The sequence below is a fragment of the Ranitomeya imitator genome, chromosome 4 (assembly GCF_032444005.1).
Source record: "Ranitomeya imitator isolate aRanImi1 chromosome 4, aRanImi1.pri, whole genome shotgun sequence".
NCBI lineage: Eukaryota > Metazoa > Chordata > Amphibia > Anura > Dendrobatidae > Ranitomeya > Ranitomeya imitator.
In genome coordinates, this window is record NC_091285.1 from 531,643,474 (window position 1) to 531,661,210 (window position 17,737).

At 49.9% G+C, this 17,737-nt stretch overlaps 1 protein-coding gene across 2 annotated transcripts in view; it reads right to left on the reverse strand.

The window, feature by feature from the left end:
- LOC138676678 (cell surface hyaluronidase CEMIP2-like) overlaps window positions 1-17,737 on the reverse strand; it is a 141,837-nt gene that overhangs the window by 113,054 nt on the left and 11,046 nt on the right. The window contains exon 1 of one of the 2 annotated variants that reach the window (XM_069766197.1): window positions 4,058-4,166. The exons of the other annotated variant lie outside the window; for it this stretch is intronic. The gene's annotated coding sequence lies outside the window, so the exon portion shown is untranslated. Of the gene's footprint in view, window positions 1-4,057; window positions 4,167-17,737 lie in introns of those variants that run through there. 2 annotated transcript variants of the gene reach the window in all.

Genomic DNA, 17,737 nt, shown 5'->3' on the forward strand with positions numbered 1-17,737 from the left:
AGCGGCCGCCCTGATGGAGAAATGATGAGCAGCAACCACAGAGCGGCCGCCCTGATGGAGAAAGGATGAGCAGCAACCACAGAGCGGCCGCCCTGATGGAGAAAGGATGAGCAACAACCACAGAGCGGCCGCCCTGATGGAGAAAGGATGAGCAGCAACCACACAGTGGCCGCCCTGATGGAGAAAGGATGAGCAGCAACCACAGAGCGGCCGTCCTGATGGAGAATGGATGAGCAGCAACCACAGAGCGGCCGCCCTGATGGAGAAATGATGAGCAGCAACCACAGAGCGGCCGCCCTGATGGAGAAATGATGAGCAGCAACCACAGAGCGGCCGCCCTGATGGAGAAAGGATGAGCAATAACCACAGAGCGGCCGCCCTGATGGAGAAATGATGAGCAGCAGCCACAGAGCGGCCGCCCTGATGGAGAAAGGATGAGCAGCAACCACAGAGCGGCCGCCCTGATGGAGAAATGATGAGCAGCAACCACAGAGCGGCCGCCCTGATGGAGAAAGGATGAGCAGCAACCACAGAGCAGCCGCCCTGATGGAGAAATGATGAGCAGCAACCACAGAGCGGCCGCCCTGATGGAGAAATGATGAGCAGCAACTACAGAGCGGCCGTCCTGATGGAGAAAGGATGAGCAGCAACTACAGAGCGGCCGTCCTGATGGAGAAAGGATGAGCAGCAGCCACACAGCGGCCGCCCTGATGGAGAAAGGATGAGCAGCAACCACACAGCGGCCGCCCTGATGGAGAAAGGATGAGCAGCAACCACAGAGCGGCCGTCCTGATGGAGAAAGGATGAGCAGCAACCACAGAGCGGCCGCCCTGATGGAGAAATGATGAGCAGCAACCACAGAGCGGCCGCCCTGATGGAGAAAGGATGAGCAGCAACCACAGAGCGGCCGCCCTGATGGAGAAAGGATGAGCAGCAACCACAGAGCGGCCGCCCTGATGGAGAAAGGATGAGCAATAACCACAGAGCGGCCGCCCTGATGGAGAAATGATGAGCAGCAGCCACAGAGCGGCCGCCCTGATGGAGAAAGGATGAGCAGCAACCACAGAGCGGCCGCCCTGATGGAGAAATGATGAGCAGCAACCACAGAGCGGCCGCCCTGATGGAGAAAGGATGAGCAGCAACCACAGAGCGGCCGCCCTGATGGAGAAATGATGAGCAGCAACCACAGAGCGGCCGCCCTGATGGAGAAATGATGAGCAGCAACTACAGAGCGGCCGTCCTGATGGAGAAAGGATGAGCAGCAACTACAGAGCGGCCGTCCTGATGGAGAAAGGATGAGCAGCAACCACAGAGCGGCCGCCCTGATGGAGAAAGGATGAGCAGCAACCACACAGCGGCCGCCCTGATGGAGAAAGGATGAGCAGCAACCACAGAGCGGCCGCCCTGATGGAGAAAGGATGAGCAGCAACCACACAGCGGCCGCCCTGATGGAGAAATGATGAGCAGCAACCACAGAGCGGCCGCCCTGATGGAGAAAGGATGAGCAGCAACCACAGAGCGGCCGCCCTGATGGAGAAAGGATGAGCAGCAACCACAGAGCGGCCGCCCTGATGGAGAAAGGATGAGCAGCAACCACAGAGCGGCCGCCCTGATGGAGAAAGGATGAGCAGCAACCACACAGCGGCCGCCCTGATGGAGAAAGGATTAGCAGCAACCACACAGCGGCCGCCCTGATGGAGAAAGCTCAGTGTACTTTATTTTATATGGGATTCTTAATTAATGAAACTGGGGATGGTGCGATAGTGGACAACCCCTTTATGAAAAGTGAATATTGTATGACACCCCTTTAAGCATGGGTGTATATTTGTTGGAGAATGTGACACATCTTACAATTTTGGAAAAAATTTCTCACCGCCATCTTTCTCCTGAGAAACATGGTGTGACCGTGGAGTATTACAGATTGCAGATTGAGGACCTCAGACCTTTTTTCCAGTGTAAGAACGGTAATTTGGGCAGCGCTTCATAAATACGACGTTTGGGCATGAACTGACAAATTTCTTGCAGAATATTTTCCTATGCCCTGATAAGTGCAGGGTCAGTCCGCTGCATTACTGTTTTATGTGATATGATCCTTTCATGTGTCTTTATGCGCTGCGGCTGACTACAACGCTCTGCTATTTGATCCGTCTTCCAGATGGCTTTGTAGTTACTGTCTGCAAAAGGGTTGGAGGGTATATGGACAATGATGATTCCAGAATTTGCGGCAGACTGTGCCGGTCGCCGATTGGTTGAGGCAACCTTTATGACATCATCATCGCCATGGCAACCATTATGACATCTACGTCGATACTGTGCCCGTAGCTGAATCAGAAACGCGGGATTTCTACGTCCTTTATGACATCATCGTCGCTGTGCCCGTCGCTGATTGGTCAAGGCCTGGCCTAGCGGCCTCGACCAATCAGAGACGCGGGATTTCTACGTCGATGCTGTGCCGGTCTCTGATTGGTCGAGGCCTGGCGGCCTCGACCAATCAGAGAGCCGGGATTTCCAGGACAGACAGACAGAAAGACAGACAGACAGACAGAAAGACAGACAGACAGACGGAAAAACCCTTAGACAGTTATATATATAGACTAGATTGTGGCCCGATTCTAACGCATCGGGTATTCTAGAATATGCATGTCCCCGTAGTATATGGACAATGATGATTCCAGAATTCGCGGCACACTGTGCCCGTCGCTGATTGGTCGAGGCAACCTTTATGACATCTACGTCGATACTGTGCCCGTCACTGAATCAGAAACGTGAGATGTCTACGTCCTTTATGACATCATCGTCGCTGTGCCCGTTGCTGATTGGGCGAGGCCTGGCGGCCTCAACCAATCAGAGACGCGGGATTTCTACGTCGATGCTGTGCCGGTCTCTGATTGGTCGAGGCCGCGCGGCCTCGACCAATCAGAGAGCCGGGATTTCCAGGACAGACAGACAGACAGAAAGACAGACAGACAGAAAGACAGACGGAAAAACCCTTAGACAATTATATATATAGATGTGTATGTTTGTGTGTATATGTGTGTATATCTGTGTGTAAAATGTGTTTATGTATATATGTGTATATTTGTGTGTATATCTGTGTATCTGTGTATATAATGTGTTTATGTATGTATGAGTGTATATCTGTGTATATATGTGTGTATAATGTGTTTATGTATATATGTGTATGTTTGTATATCTGTGTGTATATGTGTGTATAATGTGTGTATGTATATATGTGTATATTTGTGTGTATATCTGTGTATCTGTGTATATAATGTGTTTATGTATGTATGAGTATGTGTGTATATCTGTGTATATATGTGTGTATAATGTGTTTATGTATATATGTGTATATTTGTGTGTATATCTGTGTATCTGTGTATATAATGTGTTTATGTATGTATGAGTATGTGTGTATATCTGTGTATATATGTGTGTATAATGTGTTTATGTATATATGTGTATGTTTGTATATCTGTGTGTATATGTGTGTATAATGTGTGTATGTATATATGTGTATATTTGTGTGTATATCTGTGTATATGTGTGTATAATGTGTGTATGTATATATGTGTATATTTGTGTGTATATCTGTGTATATATGTGTGTATAATGTGTGTATGTATATATGTGTATATTTGTGTGTATGTTTGTGTGTGTATAATGTGATTCCCCCTGGTGCTCTGTTGCTCTTCCATTTGTGCAGATGATCGGCTCCTCACGTCAGTGCCCATCGGTGATTCCCGGGGCTGTGGCACTCTCTCTCTCTCTCTCTCTCTCTCCACGTTTGGGGCCATCACTTTGGTAGTCGGACATTTCTGAGCTCAGCCTTTAATAATGATCCCGATACTCTCCTGTCAGGCTGGCACTATTGGTGGCAGTGCTCCCAGCAGTGCCCGCAGCCATCCTGCCCGCGCCGCGGACTTGTACTTATTGACTCTGCCTCCCCGGACACCGGGGGAGCCGGCGGCGGCAGACACGGGGCGGGGAGGAGCCGGGAGAGACGCGAACCCTGTGTCCCTGTGCACCCCCCGGACCTCTGCCCCAGGCAGCCTCTCACCTCCCCTCCTCAGGAGCGCTGGGTCCGGCTGGAAGGCTCCTCCATCCCTCCTTCGGGGGTCTCTGGCCAGGGTGGCAGCCCCCTTCCCTTCCCCGGACTCTGCCTGGAGCTCAGGGACGGACAGCTCGGTATGGAAGGGCTGGCAGTGAGGTGCCTCGTTCCAACCAGGGAGCAGAGGGAAAAGCAAACAGAGATGCTACCGAGACGGACAGCAGAGGTGTGGAGGAGGGGCAGCAGGGACCGGAGACAGCGGGGGTCAGTGTGAGGAGCAGACAGTCAGCGCCTGCTGTCACCGGGAGGAAGGAGGCAGCTGCCACACCAGGAGTGGAAAGGCGAGACTGAGAGTGTGCGCTGTGTACCCTACAGTGCCACCATGTCAGATACTACATACCCAGCAGTGGGCACAGAGCCACCATGTCAGGTACTACATACCCAGCAGTGGACACAGTACCACCATGTCAGATACTACATACCCAGCAGTGGGCACAGAGCCACCATGTCAGATACTACATACCCAGCAGTGGGCACAGAGCCACCATGTCAGGTACTACATACCCAGCAGTGGGCACAGAGCCACCATGTCAGGTACTACATACCCAGCAGTGGACACAGTACCACCATGTCAGATACTACATACCCAGCAGTGGGCACAGTGCCACCATGTCAGGTACTACATACCCAGCAGTGGACACAGTACCACCATGTCAGATACTACATACCCAGCAGTGGGCACAGTGCCACCATGTCAGGTACTACATACCCAGCAGTGGGCACAGTGCCACCATGTCAGATACTACATACCCAGCAGTGGGCACAGTGCCACCATGTCAGATACTACATACCCAGCAGTGGGCACAGAGCCACCATGTCAGGTACTACATACCCAGCAGTGGACACAGTACCACCATGTCAGATACTACATACCCAGCAGTGGGCACAGTGCCACCATGTCAGGTACTACATACCCAGCAGTGGACACAGTACCACCATGTCAGGTACTACATACCCAGCAGTGGGCACAGTGCCACCATGTCAGGTACTACATACCTAGCAGTGGGTACAGTGCCACCATGTCAGATACTACATACCCAGCAGTGGGTACAGAGCCACCATGTCAGGTACTACATACCCAGCAGTGGGCACAGTGCCACCATGTCAGATACTACATACCCAGCAGTGGGTACAGAGCCACCATGTCAGGTACTACATACCTAGCAGTGGGTACAGTGCCACCATGTCAGATACTACATACCCAGCAGTGGGTACAGAGCCACCATGTCAGGCACTACATACCCAGCAGTGGGTACAGTGCCACCATGTCAGATACTACATACCCAGCAGTGGGTACAGTGCCACCATGTCAGATACTACATACCCAGCAGTGGGTACAGAACCACCATGTCAGATACTACATACCTAGCAGTGGGTACAGAGCCACCATGTCAGATACTACATACCTAGCAGTGGGTACAGTGCCACCATGTCAGATACTACATACCTAGCAGTGGGTACAGAGCCACCATGTCAGATACTACATACCCAGCAGTGGACACAGTGCCACCATGTCAGATACTACATACCCAGCAGTGGGCACAGTGCCACCATGTCAGATACTACATACCTAGCAGTGGGTACAGAGCCACCATGTCAGATACTACATACCTAGCAGTGGGTACAGAGCCACCATGTCAGATACTACATACCTAGCAGTGGGTACAGTGCCACCATGTCAGATACTACATACCTAGCAGTGGGTACAGAGCCACCATGTCAGATACTACATACCCAGCAGTGGACACAGTGCCACCATGTCAGATACTACATACCCAGCAGTGGGCACAGTGCCACCATGTCAGATACTACATACCTAGCAGTGGGTACAGAGCCACCATGTCAGATACTACATACCTAGCAGTGGGTACAGTGCCACCATGTCAGATACTACATACCTAGCAGTGGGTACAGAGCCACCATGTCAGATACTACATACCCAGCAGTGGACACAGTGCCACCATGTCAGATACTACATACCCAGCAGTGGGCACAGTGCCACCATGTCAGATACTACATACCTAGCAGTGGGTACAGAGCCACCATGTCAGATACTACATACCTAGCAGTGGGTACAGAGCCACCATGTCAGATACTACATACCTAGCAGTGGGTACAGTGCCACCATGTCAGATACTACATACCTAGCAGTGGGCACAGTGCCACCATGTCAGATACTACATACCCAGCAGTGGGCACAGTGCCACCATGTCAGATACTACATACCTAGCAGTGGGTACAGAGCCACCATGTCAGATACTACATACCTAGCAGTGGGTACAGAGCCACCATGTCAGATACTACATACCTAGCAGTGGGTACAGAGCCACCATGTCAGATACTACATACCTAGCAGTGGGTACAGTGCCACCATGTCAGATACTACATACCTAGCAGTGGGCACAGTGCCACCATGTCAGATACTACATACCTAGCAGTGGGTACAGAGCCACCATGTCAGATACTACATACCTAGCAGTGGGTACAGTGCCACCATGTCAGATACTACATACCTAGCAGTGGGTACAGAGCCACCATGTCAGATACTACATACCTAGCAGTGGGTACAGAGCCACCATGTCAGGTACTACATACCTAGCAGTGGGTACAGTGCCACCATGTCAGATACTACATACCTAGCAGTGGGCACAGTGCCACCATGTCAGATACTACATACCTAGCAGTGGGTACAGAGCCACCATGTCAGATACTACATACCTAGCAGTGGGTACAGTGCCACCATGTCAGATACTACATACCTAGCAGTGGGTACAGAGCCACCATGTCAGATACTACATACCCAGCAGTGGACACAGTGCCACCATGTCAGATACTACATACCCAGCAGTGGGCACAGTGCCACCATGTCAGATACTACATACCTAGCAGTGGGTACAGAGCCACCATGTCAGATACTACATACCTAGCAGTGGGTACAGAGCCACCATGTCAGATACTACATACCTAGCAGTGGGTACAGTGCCACCATGTCAGATACTACATACCTAGCAGTGGGTACAGAGCCACCATGTCAGATACTACATACCCAGCAGTGGACACAGTGCCACCATGTCAGATACTACATACCCAGCAGTGGGCACAGTGCCACCATGTCAGATACTACATACCTAGCAGTGGGTACAGAGCCACCATGTCAGATACTACATACCTAGCAGTGGGTACAGTGCCACCATGTCAGATACTACATACCTAGCAGTGGGTACAGAGCCACCATGTCAGATACTTCATACCCAGCAGTGGACACAGTGCCACCATGTCAGATACTACATACCCAGCAGTGGGCACAGTGCCACCATGTCAGATACTACATACCTAGCAGTGGGTACAGAGCCACCATGTCAGATACTACATACCTAGCAGTGGGTACAGTGCCACCATGTCAGATACTACATACCTAGCAGTGGGTACAGAGCCACCATGTCAGATACTACATACCTAGCAGTGGGTACAGAGCCACCATGTCAGATACTACATACCTAGCAGTGGGTACAGTGCCACCATGTCAGATACTACATACCTAGCAGTGGGCACAGTGCCACCATGTCAGATACTACATACCCAGCAGTGGGCACAGTGCCACCATGTCAGATACTACATACCTAGCAGTGGGTACAGAGCCACCATGTCAGATACTACATACCTAGCAGTGGGTACAGTGCCACCATGTCAGATACTACATACCTAGCAGTGGGTACAGAGCCACCATGTCAGATACTACATACCTAGCAGTGGGTACAGAGCCACCATGTCAGATACTACATACCTAGCAGTGGGTACAGTGCCACCATGTCAGATACTACATACCTAGCAGTGGGTACAGAGCCACCATGTCAGATACTACATACCCAGCAGTGGACACAGTGCCACCATGTCAGATACTACATACCCAGCAGTGGGCACAGTGCCACCATGTCAGATACTACATACCTAGCAGTGGGTACAGAGCCACCATGTCAGATACTACATACCTAGCAGTGGGTACAGAGCCACCATGTCAGATACTACATACCTAGCAGTGGGTACAGTGCCACCATGTCAGATACTACATACCTAGCAGTGGGTACAGAGCCACCATGTCAGATACTACATACCCAGCAGTGGACACAGTGCCACCATGTCAGATACTACATACCCAGCAGTGGGCACAGTGCCACCATGTCAGATACTACATACCTAGCAGTGGGTACAGAGCCACCATGTCAGATACTACATACCTAGCAGTGGGTACAGTGCCACCATGTCAGATACTACATACCTAGCAGTGGGTACAGAGCCACCATGTCAGATACTACATACCCAGCAGTGGACACAGTGCCACCATGTCAGATACTACATACCCAGCAGTGGGCACAGTGCCACCATGTCAGATACTACATACCTAGCAGTGGGTACAGAGCCACCATGTCAGATACTACATACCTAGCAGTGGGTACAGTGCCACCATGTCAGATACTACATACCTAGCAGTGGGTACAGAGCCACCATGTCAGATACTACATACCTAGCAGTGGGTACAGAGCCACCATGTCAGATACTACATACCTAGCAGTGGGTACAGTGCCACCATGTCAGATACTACATACCTAGCAGTGGGCACAGTGCCACCATGTCAGATACTACATACCCAGCAGTGGGCACAGTGCCACCATGTCAGATACTACATACCTAGCAGTGGGTACAGAGCCACCATGTCAGATACTACATACCTAGCAGTGGGTACAGTGCCACCATGTCAGATACTACATACCTAGCAGTGGGTACAGAGCCACCATGTCAGATACTACATACCTAGCAGTGGGTACAGAGCCACCATGTCAGATACTACATACCTAGCAGTGGGTACAGTGCCACCATGTCAGATACTACATACCTAGCAGTGGGCACAGTGCCACCATGTCAGATACTACATACCTAGCAGTGGGTACAGAGCCACCATGTCAGATACTACATACCTAGCAGTGGGTACAGTGCCACCATGTCAGATACTACATACCTAGCAGTGGGTACAGAGCCACCATGTCAGATACTACATACCTAGCAGTGGGTACAGAGCCACCATGTCAGGTACTACATACCTAGCAGTGGGTACAGTGCCACCATGTCAGATACTACATACCTAGCAGTGGGCACAGTGCCACCATGTCAGATACTACATACCTAGCAGTGGGTACAGAGCCACCATGTCAGATACTACATACCTAGCAGTGGGTACAGTGCCACCATGTCAGATACTACATACCTAGCAGTGGGTACAGAGCCACCATGTCAGATACTACATACCCAGCAGTGGACACAGTGCCACCATGTCAGATACTACATACCCAGCAGTGGGCACAGTGCCACCATGTCAGATACTACATACCTAGCAGTGGGTACAGAGCCACCATGTCAGATACTACATACCTAGCAGTGGGTACAGAGCCACCATGTCAGATACTACATACCTAGCAGTGGGTACAGTGCCACCATGTCAGATACTACATACCTAGCAGTGGGTACAGAGCCACCATGTCAGATACTACATACCCAGCAGTGGACACAGTGCCACCATGTCAGATACTACATACCCAGCAGTGGGCACAGTGCCACCATGTCAGATACTACATACCTAGCAGTGGGTACAGAGCCACCATGTCAGATACTACATACCCAGCAGTGGGTACAGTGCCACCATGTCAGATACTACATACCTAGCAGTGGGTACAGAGCCACCATGTCAGATACTACATACCCAGCAGTGGACACAGTGCCACCATGTCAGATACTACATACCCAGCAGTGGGCACAGTGCCACCATGTCAGATACTACATACCTAGCAGTGGGTACAGAGCCACCATGTCAGATACTACATACCTAGCAGTGGGTACAGTGCCACCATGTCAGATACTACATACCTAGCAGTGGGTACAGAGCCACCATGTCAGATACTACATACCTAGCAGTGGGTACAGAGCCACCATGTCAGATACTACATACCTAGCAGTGGGTACAGTGCCACCATGTCAGATACTACATACCTAGCAGTGGGCACAGTGCCACCATGTCAGATACTACATACCCAGCAGTGGGCACAGTGCCACCATGTCAGATACTACATACCTAGCAGTGGGTACAGAGCCACCATGTCAGATACTACATACCTAGCAGTGGGTACAGTGCCACCATGTCAGATACTACATACCTAGCAGTGGGTACAGAGCCACCATGTCAGATACTACATACCTAGCAGTGGGTACAGAGCCACCATGTCAGATACTACATACCTAGCAGTGGGTACAGTGCCACCATGTCAGATACTACATACCTAGCAGTGGGCACAGTGCCACCATGTCAGATACTACATACCTAGCAGTGGGTACAGAGCCACCATGTCAGATACTACATACCTAGCAGTGGGTACAGTGCCACCATGTCAGATACTACATACCTAGCAGTGGGTACAGAGCCACCATGTCAGATACTACATACCTAGCAGTGGGTACAGAGCCACCATGTCAGGTACTACATACCTAGCAGTGGGTACAGTGCCACCATGTCAGATACTACATACCTAGCAGTGGGCACAGTGCCACCATGTCAGATACTACATACCTAGCAGTGGGTACAGTGCCACCATGACAGATACTACATACCTAGCAGTGGGCACAGAGCCACCATGTCAGATACTACATACCCAGCAGTGGGCACAGTGCCACCATGTCAGATACTACATACCTAACAGTGGGTACAGTGCCACCATGTCAGATACTACATACCCAGCAGTGGGCACAGTGCCACCATGTTAGGTACTACATACCTAGCAGTGGGTACAGTGCCACCATGTCAGATACTACATACCTAGCAGTGGGCACAGTGCCACCATGTCAGATACTACATACCTAGCAGTGGGTACAGTGCCACCATGACAGATACTACATACCTAGCAGTGGGTACAGAGCCACCATGTCAGATACTACATACCTAGCAGTGGGTACTGTGCCACCATGTCAGATACTACATACCTAGCAGTGGGTACAGAGCCACCATGTCAGATACTACATACCTAGCAGCGGGCACAGTGCCACCATGTCAGATACTACATACCTAGCAGCGGGTACAGAGCCACCATGTCAGATACTACATACCTAGCAGTGGGTACAGAGCCACCATGTCAGATACTACATACCTAGCAGTGGGCACAGTGCCACCATGTCAGATACTACATACCTAGCAGTGGGTACAGTGCCACCATGACAGATACTACATACCTAGCAGTGGGCACAGAGCCACCATGTCAGATACTACATACCTAGCAGTGGGTACAGTGCCACCATGTCAGATACTACATACCTAGCAGTGGGCACAGTGCCACCATGTCAGATACTACATACCTAGCAGTGGGTACAGAGCCACCATGTCAGATACTACATACTTAGCAGTGGGCACAGAGCCACCATGTCAGATACTACATACCTAGCAGTGGGTACAGTGCCACCATGTCAGATACTACATACCTAGCAGTGGGCACAGTGCCACCATGTCAGATACTACATACCTAGCAGTGGGTACAGTGCCACCATGGCAGATACTACATACCTAGCAGTGGGCACAGAGCCACCATGGCAGATACTACATACCTAGCAGTGGGCACAGAGCCACCATGTCAGATACTACATACCTAGCAGTGGGTACAGAGCCACCATGTCAGATACTACATACCTAGCAGTGGGTACAGTGCCACCATGTCAGATACTACATACCTAGCAGTGGGCACAGTGCCACCATGTCAGATACTACATACCTAGCAGTGGGTACAGTGCCACCATGTCAGATACTACATACCCAGCAGTGGGTACAGTGCCACCATGTCAGATACTACATACCTAGTAGTGGGCACAGTGCCACCATGTCAGATACTACATACCTAGCAGTGGGTACAGTGCCACCATGTCAGATACTACATACCCAATAGTGGGTACAGTGCCACCATGTCAGATACTACATACCTAGCAGTGGGCACAGTGCCACCATGTCAGATACTACATACCCAGCAGTGGGTACAGTGCCACCATGTCAGATACTACATACCCAGCAGTGGGCACAGAGCCACCATGTCAGATACTACATACCTAGCAGTGGGTACAGTGCCACCATGTCAGATACTACATACCCAGCAGTGGGCACAGTGCCACCATGTCAGATACTACATACCTAGCAGTGGGTACAGTGCCACCATGTCAGATACTACATACCTAGCAGTGGGCACAGTGCCACCATGTCAGATACTACATACCTAGCAGTGGGTACAGTGCCACCATGACAGATACTACATACCTAGCAGTGGGTACAGAGCCACCATGTCAGATACTACATACCTAGCAGTGGGTACTGTGCCACCATGTCAGATACTACATACCTAGCAGTGGGTACAGAGCCACCATGTCAGATACTACATACCTAGCAGCGGGCACAGTGCCACCATGTCAGATACTACATACCTAGCAGCGGGTACAGAGCCACCATGTCAGATACTACATACCTAGCAGTGGGTACAGAGCCACCATGTCAGATACTACATACCTAGCAGTGGGTACAGTGCCACCATGTCAGATACTACATACCTAGCAGTGGGCACAGTGCCACCATGTCAGATACTACATACCTAGCAGTGGGTACAGTGCCACCATGACAGATACTACATACCTAGCAGTGGGCACAGAGCCACCATGTCAGATACTACATACCTAGCAGTGGGTACAGTGCCACCATGTCAGATACTACATACCTAGCAGTGGGCACAGTGCCACCATGTCAGATACTACATACCTAGCAGTGGGTACAGAGCCACCATGTCAGATACTACATACTTAGCAGTGGGCACAGAGCCACCATGTCAGATACTACATACCTAGCAGTGGGTACAGTGCCACCATGTCAGATACTACATACCTAGCAGTGGGCACAGTGCCACCATGTCAGATACTACATACCTAGCAGTGGGTACAGTGCCACCATGGCAGATACTACATACCTAGCAGTGGGCACAGAGCCACCATGGCAGATACTACATACCTAGCAGTGGGCACAGAGCCACCATGTCAGATACTACATACCTAGCAGTGGGTACAGTGCCACCATGTCAGATACTACATACCTAGCAGTGGGTACAGTGCCACCATGTCAGATACTACATTCCTAGCAGTGGGCACAGTGCCACCATGTCAGATACTACATACCCAGCAGTGGGTACAGTGCCACCATGTCAGATACTACATACCTAGTAGTGGGCACAGTGCCACCATGTCAGATACTACATACCTAGCAGTGGGTACAGTGCCACCATGTCAGATACTACATACCCAATAGTGGGTACAGTGCCACCATGTCAGATACTACATACCTAGCAGTGGGCACAGTGCCACCATGTCAGATACTACATACCCAGCAGTGGGTACAGTGCCACCATGTCAGATACTACATACCCAGCAGTGGGCACAGAGCCACCATGTCAGATACTACATACCTAGCAGTGGGTACAGTGCCACCATGTCAGATACTACATACCCAGCAGTGGGCACAGTGCCACCATGTCAGATACTACATACCTAGCAGTGGGTACAGTGCCACCATGTCAGATACTACATACCCAGCAGTGGGCACAGTGCCACCGTGTCAGATACTACATACCCAGCAGTGGGTACAGTGCCACCATGTCAGATACTACATACCCAGCAGTGGGCACAGAGCCACCATGTCAGATACTACATACCCAGCAGTGGGTACAGTGCCACCATGTCAGATACTACATGCCCAGCAGCGGGTACTGTGCCACCATGTCAGATACTACATGCCTAGCAGTGGGTACAGTGCCACCATGTCAGATACTACATACCCAGCAGTGGGCACAGTGCCACCATGTCAGATACTACATACCCAGCAGTGGGTACAGTGCCACCATGTCAGATACTACATACCTAGCAGTGGGCACAGAGCCACCATGTCAGATACTACATACCTAGCAGTGGGCACAGAGCCACCATGTCAGATACTACATACCTAGCAGTGGGTACAGTGCCACCATGTCAGATACTACATACCCAGCAGCGGGTACTGTGCCACCATGTCAGATACTACATACCTAGCAGTGGGTACAGTACCACCATGTCAGATACTACATACCCAGCAGCGGGTACTGTGCCACCATGTCAGATACAACATACCTAGCAGTGGGTACAGAGCCACCATGTCAGATACTACATACCTAACAGTGGGCACAGTGCCACCATGTCAGATACTACATACCCAGCAGCGGGTACTGTGCCACCATGTCAGGCACTACATACCTAACAGCGGGCACAGTGCCACCATGTCAGATACTACATACCTAACAGTGGGCACAGTGCCACCATGTCAGATACTACAATACCTAACAGTGGGCACAGTGCCACCATGTCAGATACTACATACCCAGCAGTGGGTACTGTGCCACCATGTCAGGCACTACATACCTAACAGCGGGCACAGTGCCACCATGTCAGATACTACATACCTAACAGTGGGCACAGTGCTACCATGTCAGATACTACATACCTAACAGTGGGCACAGTGCCACCATGTCAGGCACTACATACCTAACAGCGGGCACAGTAACACCATGTCAGATACTACATACCTAGCAGTGGGCACAGTGCCACCATGTCAGGCACTACATACCTAACAGCGGGCACAGTGCCACCATGTCAGATACTACATACCTAGCAGTGGGCACAGTGCCACCATGTCAGGTACTACATACCTAACAGTGGACACAGTGCCACCATGTCAGATGCTACATACCCAGCAGCGGGTACTGTGCCACCATGTCAGGCACTACATACCTAACAGCGGGCATAGTGCCACCATGTCAGATACTACATACCTAACAGTGGGCACAGTGCCACCATGTCAGATACTACATACCTAGCAGTGGGTACAGAGCCACCATGTCAGGTACTACATACCTAGCAGTGGGCACAGAGCCACCATGTCAGATACTACATACCTAGCAGTGGGTACAGAGCCACCATGTCAGATACTACATACCTAGCAGTGGGTACAGAGCCACCATGTCAGGTACTACATACCTAGCAGTGGGCACAGACCCACCATGTCAGATACATACCTAGCAGTGGGTACAGTGCCACCATGTCAGATACTACATACCTAGCAGTGGATACAGAGCCACCATGTCAGATACTACATACCTAGCAGTGGGCACAGAGCCACCATGTCAGGTACTACATAACCAGCAGCGGGCACAGTGCCACCATGTCAGGCACTACATACCTAGCAGTGGGTACAGAGCCACCATGTCAGATACTACATACCTAGCAGTGGGTACAGAGCTACCATGTCAGGCACTACATACCTAGCAGCGGGTACAGTGCCACCATGTTAGGTACTACATACCTAGCAGTGGGTACAGAGCCACCATGTCAGGTACTACATACCTAGCAGTGGGCACAGTGCCACCATGTCAGATACTACATACCTAGCAGTGGGCACAGAGCCACCATGTCAGGCACTACATACCTAGCAGTGGGTATAGTGCCACCGTGTCAGGCACTACATACCTAGCAGTGGGTACAGAGCCACCATGTCAGGCACTACATACCTAGCAGTGGGTACAGTGCCACCATGTCAGATACTACATACCTAGCAGTGGGTACAGTGCCGCCATGTCAGATACTACATACCTAGCAGTGGGTACGAGCCACCATGTCAGATACTACATACCTAGCAGTGGGTACAGTGCCGCCATGTCAGATACTACATACCTAGCAGTGGGTACGAGCCACCATGTCAGATACTACATACCTAGCAGTGGGTACTGTGCCACCATGTCAGATACTACATACCCAGCAGTGGGTACAGTGCCACCATGTCAGGTACTACATACCTAGCAGTGGGTACAGAGCCACCATGTCAGATACTACATACCTAGCGTGGGTACAGTGCCACCATGTCAGATACTACATACCCAGCAGTGGGTACAGTGCCACCATGTCAGGCACTACATACCTAGCAGTGGGTACAAAGCCACCATGTCAGGTACTACATACCTATCAGTGGGTACAGAGCCACCATGTCAGATACTACATACCTAGCGTGGGTACAGTGCCACCATGTCAGATACTACATACCTAGCAGTGGGTACAGAGCCACCATGTCAGATACTACATACCTAGCGTGGGTACAGTGCCACCATGTCAGATACTACATACCTAGCAGTGAGGGTTTTTTCTTGCCACCGTGATATACTATTGCACAAGCACTTTAGATGATTATGGAAATTTAGGCACTGTCGGGCAGTTGCAATTAGTCGCCCCTTGGCTTTTCTGTTTTCTTTCTGCGTATTTTTCATTTTATTGTATCTTTTGTGTTGATTTGTGGTTACTTGGTAAACTTTTGAACTTTCAATAAAATATATTTTTTACTAATTTAATTGTACCTGGTTGCTCTTGTTTCTCCTTATATATCTCAAGTACTGCCATACCTAGCAGTGCCGAAACGAGCATTGGAGAGGCACGCCATCCAGGAAAGCAAGACCCCACTACCTTTACAAACATTTAATTACTATTATGTCCATTCTTATTTGAATTTTACACATTTAGGTGGTCTCTCTTCTCTACCTAGTAATACTGCAATTCCAATGTATTTATATACCAGTTCCCTTATTGTCTTTATCACCTTTGGTTCATACTAATATCCCCTTTTACACCGAACTCTCCTACTTTTGATACACCAGCACTAAGCACTTTATGGTAGATTAATGTTAACTCTGTGTATATAATTTTACAATTTTTTATTGATATTCAATCATTTATTAATTTTTCATATCACACTGTGAATTGCATTTTGGCCTGATTGTATCCCAGTATTTATTACTTTTGGCCATTTTTTCTATGTGGATGTGCGGCCTTGTTTTTAATTATCTTTGTACACATTGATTCTTTTGCTCCCAGTATTACTCTTGTGTTCTATTACAATTAATATTGTTACCATACTACTTCTCGGACTTTATGGTCAGTTTTCTTTTCTGTTTTTCCTTGGTATATTCCGATTGTCGCCAAGTCTTTTGGTTGCAGGGCTAATACTTAACCTTATTGGTTATTTTGATTATCTTCACATCTTGGCACCCTGCTCCCATTAGCATTCCTTTTTTTTTGTTCTTTTGTCTCACATGAGCCTCATGTACGCTTGCACATGAGTCCCTTGTACCTTGCATATGAGCCCCTTGTACATGAGCCCCTTGTACCCTTGCACATAAGCTTCTTGTACTCCTGCACCTGAGGCCCTTGTACATAATCCCCTTGTACCCTCGCACATGAGCCCCTTGTACCTTCGCAAATGAGCCCTTTGTACTCTTTCACATGAGCCCTTTGTACTTTTATACATAAGGCCCTTGTACCCTCTCACATGAGCCCTTTGTAAGCTTGCACATGAGACCCTTGTACATGATCCTCTTGTACCCTCGCACATGAGCCCCTTGTACTTTTGCACATGAGACCCTTGTACGCTTGCACATGAGACCCTTGTACGCTTTCACATGAGCGCTTTGTACTTTTATACATGAGGCCCTTGTACCC